Genomic DNA, 7,156 nt, shown 5'->3' with positions numbered 1-7,156 from the left:
TACCTGGGCGAGGCCGCGGCCGCTCACCTGAGCGCGCGAGCTGGGCGCCGGGAGGGGGCGGCGTCCTCTTCCCGCGGCTCCTTTATTGTTTTCCTGACCTCGGCCCGCGGCGTCCGTCCGGGGCGGGCTGGACGCCGGCGGCGGCCGCCCGGGGAGCCGTCGCGCCCTCCTCCTGGACGCCCGCGCGGCTTCCCCGCCTGGGCAGCGTTTTCTGACATGTTACTGCGCTTTCGCTTTAGCACTGGGGAGCCGTGGTCGCCTCCGCCCCGAGTCACAGATTCGCGCCGCGTTGGTGCTGTAGGTTCGCACCTTCGCGGGCAGCCGCCCAGGGCGACAGTGGGAAGGGGCCGGCCCCGCGGCCGCCCCGGGGAGGCGACCTGGACGGAGGTCTGCAGCCCGGGAGGCCTCCTGCCAGCTGCACCGCCGTGGGCCCGCGTGAGTGGTTTGTGGTTTAGTTCAGATGCTTTCTATTGACCTCCCTGCCTGGACCGTCGGTGGGGAAAGTGTGGTCATAATGAAAGCGGGCTTACTAGGTACAGGGTTCATGGCCTCCCCATTCTCCCCGGGATTCTGGGGAGGCTGTGCCCCAGGACGGCCACCGTGCACGGGGCACGCAAATAATGCATCCGTTGCTCCGTTTTGGGGGCAGGTCCAAGAGGAGGGTGAAGGAAGAAGTATCCAGGAGATGCGTGCTGTTTTCCTCTGCTAGTTCCTCTTCCAGTTCCTTGGTACTTGTTATCTTTACGATGGATGGATGGATGTCTGTCTTAATACGATTTTCTTTGCCTTAATGAAGTCCTTGCCCTTTGTGGATTAGTTTTCTAACTAGAAAATCTTATTTCCTGTGTGTTTCATGGCTGGAACACATAACGCGCCGCGAAGTTTGTATCATTGTCTTTCATCTTACAACTTCTCACCAGTCTGCTCCGTGCTCCCTTCCCCCAGCTCTATACTGTGAATTTCATGCCGCTGAAACACTTTACAGCAGTTTGGATAAGCTTTACAGGATTCAGAGGAAAACGTGAACAGCATCGTTTTGTAAAGTGATATTTTTATTTTGAAGAACTGCTACTTCAAAAATAGTAAGAATCAACCTAACATGCCTATTACCTTTCATCCTCAAGTTCTCAACACCCTTGTAAAAAATATTTCCCCAAATAGAGTTTGTTTAAATAGTCCTTATCTTGGCCATACCTTACCTAGGGAAATTGCATTTTAGAGTATTTACATATTTAAGAAAGAATGTTTAAGATTAGCAGAATGTGAGTGGAGTTTGTTTGTGTTCTGTGATGCTGTAGACCTTACTATGTGTTCCCAGGTTTCTCTTGAAGAATATACTTGTATCAGGGAACCCGACTCAATCTGTCGTGCGGTGAGCACTGGATAACTTTTGTGACATCAAGGTGTATAATTTACATATATTAAAAATAGCTTCATATTTCACTGTTAATTAGTATTTTATTGTTGCTTTGGGAGGGGGGAAGTAGCATGCTAGTATCTTTTTCTTTTCCAGTTCTAGCATGTTGAAATAGGAAAGAGGAGGTTTGTAAGTTTGAGATTGTCATAGACTGGGAAAGACAGTGAAACAGGATAAGTATACAATTGTTAGGAAACTGCCCTGAGTTCCTACACAGGAAGGATCTTTTTAGAAAAGTGTTAAGGTCATTAAGAATAGCATTGGATTATTCTCTCTTAAAATTCGGTGGATCATACTTGTGTATCAGCCTCCTAGGAAAATACTTGGGATGGAAACATTTTACATTTTCATAGGAGCATTTTCCCAGAAAACATTTCATGCAGCTTAAAAAAAAAATGACTTGCTTAAGCCTGAAAGTTCGTACCATCATAACACAAAGTCCAGTTATTTTGACTGTATGGTAATTTGTATCCCAGAGCAAATTCTATGAAATCATTTGTTAGCGTAATTTAAATCAGACTTTGACATTGAAATATGCTTGGAGGCCTTCCCTGGTGCTCCCCTCAGCGTTTACTACAGTGCCGGTTCTACTCCCCACTGTGGTGAATCCTTTCACCCCCCCAACCTCTGGCCTGTAACCCCAGTTCCTGTATGCATATATAAATACATTTTTTTAAAAAAAGAGGGCCCTGCCTGGTGGGGCAGTGGGTTAAAGCACAGCACTACCGAACAAGCAGTAGCCGCTGTAGCCGCCTCAGCACGAGTTCAATCCCAGGCCAGGGAGGTGACCCACAGCAAACCTCTCATGTCTTGCCCACTGCTCGCTGCTCCCCTTAGCAGTGTATTTCGTCAGCCTGCCTGTCCTACTCCCCACTCTGTCTCTGGTGAATTCTCTCACTGCCCCTGTACCTCTGGCCTGTACCCCAGTTCTGTGTGCATAAATACATTTAAAAAAAGGAAATATTGCTTGGTGTTCAGTAGTTGTTCTTGTTTAAGTAACTTTCATTTAAGAATGAGGAAGGTAAATAGTTCTGAATAGAATGTGTTTATTCAGATGTGACAGTAGTCATACCGCTTTTACTAGGGAAAATTTCAAGTATTGCAGCAGTAACTGCCTCAGCTGTGAGCTGCGCTAATTCACAAGTACTGCTTTTTTTTTTTTTTTACATGCTTGAATGTTTACCTTTTGGTAATATTAAAATATGATTTTAAATTTCAGGATGACTCGATCAGTAATGATCAAAGTTAGATGGCTTCAGTAGGTGTGAAACATTAGTTTTAATTCTTTTGACTGTAAGTATAATATTTGGAGTTTTTTTGACATGTATATCAAAAAGTTCTCAGGGCAGAGGCTTTTGATAACTCAAGATGCTTATCTATAATGCTTCACTATTTTTAGAAACAAAAACCATGGCATGCTTTTCATTTAAAAATACAAATCCCTGTGAATGCTTGTCACAGCCATAGGGCTCTTGAGCTCCGTGGGTAACATCAGACATGCTTTTGCACGCTCTTGTTTCTCTTGGTTGTAGCTGTCTGGTAAAGAGTGTGTGAGTTTATAATTCCTAGAAAACTTTTTTTAAATAAGATTTATTTATTTATGCATTACAGAACTGGGGTACAGGCCAGAGGTGGAGGGGCGGTGAGAGGCTTCACCAGAGACAGAGTGGGGAGCAGAACAGGCAGATCGACGAAGTCCACTGCTGAGGGGAGCAGCGGGCGGTCAGGAGAGGTCTGCTGCACCCTGTGGGCACCTCCGGGGCAGGCGGGGATCGAACTCATGCAGAAGTGGCTTTAGCTTCTCAGTGCTGTGCTTTAACCGGCTGCGCCCCCAGGGAGGGCCCCTAGAAAACTTTCGATCAAAGTTTGCTGTTTATTGTGAGATTTTTGACTAGTTGAATTGCTTTTGGAGGATAATGTGCTTTCTTTGCAATAGAATCACTTTGATTCTATTAGAGTCACTTTGGATTGTTTTTTAAAGTAGTAAGCCCAGAGTCTTAAATATTGTCTTAAATTTATTTTTCTTATATGGCATCCTTATCCAAATGGATAATTTTCTTCTCCAAAAGTTGCGGTTTTGCCTCTTCAGGCCGCATAGCCTTTGGTGGTGTAGCCTTTGAGCCCTGGATTCCACAGGCAGTGTAACCTCTTCCCCAGGAGAGACAGTCGCAGTGATCTCAGCGGCTCTCAGGTGTCGGGCGCGCCCTGGCATGACTCTGGCAGCAGTGCTGGGCCGAGCTGTCAGATTCTGCAGCCACTGAGCCGCTGCCGCGTCCGGCAGTGTCATTTGTCCCCTTTGTCTGTTTGGTTCACCTGCTCCGCAGGCTCTTCCTCCTGCTCTCCCCTTGCCTTGTGACAGCTTTCCTCTCGTTTGCAGCTATTAAAAGCGCTGGGCTAATCTATTTTAGTCGAAACCTTCCAGTCTCCTGTACAGTTTGACCCCCCCCCCTTTCTGACTGCTTAGGGCTTGAAGCCCAGAGGAATGTGGTAGTTCCGGGGGATACTCCCCCTTCTGGGGTCTCCTTAGAAAGGCACTCTTCAAAAGACTGCCGCAAGAAGACGAGTGTGTCTTACCTGGTGCTCTGAAGAGCCCTCTCTGGGTTGGCAGTGGCAAGCCATTGATGCCCACTGACAGGCTTCCAACTGGCACGGGGGTGCGCTCTCAGGGATGGAAGTTGGCGGCTAGACCTGTTCCAGCGACACCGCTCCTCCCTGACCCTGTCCTGGCAGTGCACCTGCTGTTTCTCTGTGCGCAGGAGTGAGGCGTGGCGGGGCTTTTTCTCTCTGCAGCCATGTTTTTTGATAACACCAACACAGCTCAAGTCCAGGTGCCTGTGCAGCGGTCACACCCGCCAGACGCCTCGCCTTGCCAAGACAGACAGTGGCGCGCAGGGGCCTAAGTCAGGCCCTGGCTGTGCTGGGCCGTTTCTCTTCATCCCCTGCTCTGGTGGGCACCGGCCTGGAGGTGCCAGTTTCTCCCTCTGATGGGCACACTCCTCTTGATCTGGGGGCGCCCTACAGTTTGTAGGTGAGGCTTGACTCCTTTGCCTGCCTTTGCCCGTGGTTTTCTGCTCCTCTGAGAGCTGCTGGCCTGCAGGGACCTGGCTGCAGGCCTGGGTTGCAGCCCTGAGGTGTGGGGCGTGTTCCCGCCAGGTGCACCGCCCTTTGACCCGCCTGTCAGGTAGCCTCAGATAGACTTGTCGGCAGTTTGTTGCCAGGACTAAACCCCCCAGCCTCCCTGGCCGTGCGTTGTTGCTGTGCAGGGTTGCTTTTTCTTTTTCTTTTTTTGCTTTCTGAGGTTTGTTTTTACTTTTTTGGCTCACTTCCTGGTTCCTGACTGGTAAAGTTCTAACTCTGAATATGTTAATTTATGACTAATTGTCTGATTTAATTACACCTTAGAGCATAAATAAAACTGAAGGGTAAGACTTGGGAAGGCCTTAATTTATCTGTTCTTCCCTCATACTAAATCCAAACAGAAATACAGTTTTTGAACCTTTTTCTTCCCGACATCTAAACAAACCAGTCGCTTAAATTTGCTGAATGATTTTTCATTAGATGGGTATAAAACAACTTCTTCATCTGGAAACTTAAATAGTAATATTGGAGTTAGTAATTGTGGATTCCTTAGTGTTTCATTCGGGAAACACAGTAAGTCCTCGTTTAACATCACTGATAGGTTCCTGGAAACAGCAACTTAGAGCAAAATGACATGTAACAAAAGCAGGCCCTCCATTGTTTCTTTCAGTTCCACCTTGCTGGAACTGTTGTATTTCAGAACAGTGTTATTTGAGGACCTGTTGTAGCCACCAAAGGCCTCCTGGTGTCAGTCACTGCTGCGGTGACAAGGAAACAATGTCTGCCTTCACGGGCCAGTTTCCCCGGGGTGGGGAAACAGACAGGAAGCAGGTAGTACCTGAAGGACCCTTTGTCAGCAGTAAATGCTGAGGGCAGGGCCAAAGTGAGGTAGGTGGGTGGTGGCTGGGCAACCTGGAGGCTCACAGTTGTAGACCCCCAGTTGGAGGGAGGTGAAGGAAGGTTTCAGGACCCCCTGTGGCCTGGGGTTAAGTCTCAGTGCTGTCATCTTTGTGGCCTGAGTTCCATCCCTGGCCAGGGGGTGACCCCAGGATGCAGCAGACCTCTCCTGTCTTCCCGCTGCTCCCCTCAGCAGTGGGTTTCATTGGATCCACCTGTTCTGCTCTGTCTCTGGTGAATCTGCTTACCCTTCCCTCCCCCCCGCACCCCATTTCTTCTACAAAAGAAGGCTTCAGTGAAGAGCTTTGAGTTAGAAGACCTGAAGTGGGGCACTTGTGTGCACCAGTGGGTGCCCAGTGGCCAGGTGAGGGAGGGAGGGAGTGGGGGATTAAGGTGGGACCAGGGTCAGGTGAGTCCTGTAAACCTTTGCAGGGCTTTGATAGAGAGGTTCACGGTTCACATTGAAATGGATTCTCCGGCCCTCCCTGGTGGCGCAGCGGGTTAAAGCACAGCACTGAGAATCTAAAGCCGCTTCTGCATGAGTTCGATCCCCGCCTGCCCCCGAGGTGACCACATGGCGCTGCAGACCTCTCCTGACCGCCCACTGCTCCCCTCAGCAGTGTACTTCCTTGATGTGCCTGTTCTGCTCCCAGTCTGTCTCTGGTGAATCCTCTCATCGCCTCTGGCCTGTACCCCAGTTATGTATGTACAAATAAATCTTTTTTAAAAAAAAGGATTCCCCTTTTTTAACTTATATTTCAATTTCAGGGTTACAGTTTTGTTTTTCTATGCGTACAATGGCCCACTCACTGTCCTTTTTTTTTTTTTTTTTTTCCCCTTTTTTAACTTATATTTCAATTTCAGGGTTACAGTTTTGTTTTTCTATGCGTACAATGGCCCACTCACTGTCCTTTTTTTTTTTTTTTTTAAGATTGATTTATTTATACATACAGAACAGGCCAGAGGTGTGGGGGTGAGAGGAGAGGATTCACCATAGACAGAGTGGGGAGCAGAACAGGCCAATGGAGGTCTGCTGCGCCCCTGTGTCACTTCCTGGCCGGGATCGAACTGGTGCTGCTGTGGCTGCGGACTGGCTCCTAGTGCTGAGGCTTAACCCTTTGTGCCACCAGGAAGGGCCCCTAAAGCTGTGATTCTTAACCTGGGTTGAACATTGCAATTATGTGGGGGAGCTTAAAAATGTGCTGCTATCCAGAGATTCTGACAACTCCTCTGGAGAGGTCCTGACTAGGTATCATGAGTTTCAAAATGCCAGAGATTTCTGATGAGCAGTCAAATGGAAGAGTTTTAAACAAAGTAACACTAAGTAGCTGGGCTCTTGGGCTCTGGAAGAGCCAGACTCCCCTGGTTTGTAACCTTGGACAAGTTATTTAAAAATTTGTCTGTTTCCTTATCTGTAAAATTGTTAACCAGGGTTAAACAGGCCGGTACTTAAATGTTCAGAACAGTGCTTGGCAAGAAGTCATTCCTGAGCTTACTGTGTCCGCGCGCACCTGCGTCCTTGTGGTCACCTCAGAGGCGGAGGGCCGCGGCAGGAGGGCGAGGCAGGCGCGGGCGCGGGCAGGCTCCAGGTCTGTTTCCAAGATGGAGCTGACGGGACCTGCTGCCGGCTTGGATGTGAAAGGAAGGAGAAGTGGACTCAGTCATGTGTGACTCCAGAGCTCCTTTGAACAACTGGGAGGAGGGGGTGGCTGTTCACTGGAGACCGAGGAAAGGCTCCTGGGGGAGCCTTGTGTCAGGCTCCTG

This window comes from Condylura cristata, unplaced genomic scaffold, assembly GCF_000260355.1.
Source record: "Condylura cristata isolate star-nosed mole 26May11 unplaced genomic scaffold, ConCri1.0 scaffold00011, whole genome shotgun sequence".
NCBI classification, from domain to species: Eukaryota; Metazoa; Chordata; class Mammalia; order Eulipotyphla; family Talpidae; genus Condylura; species Condylura cristata.
Note: the sequence above shows the minus strand (reverse complement) of the source record.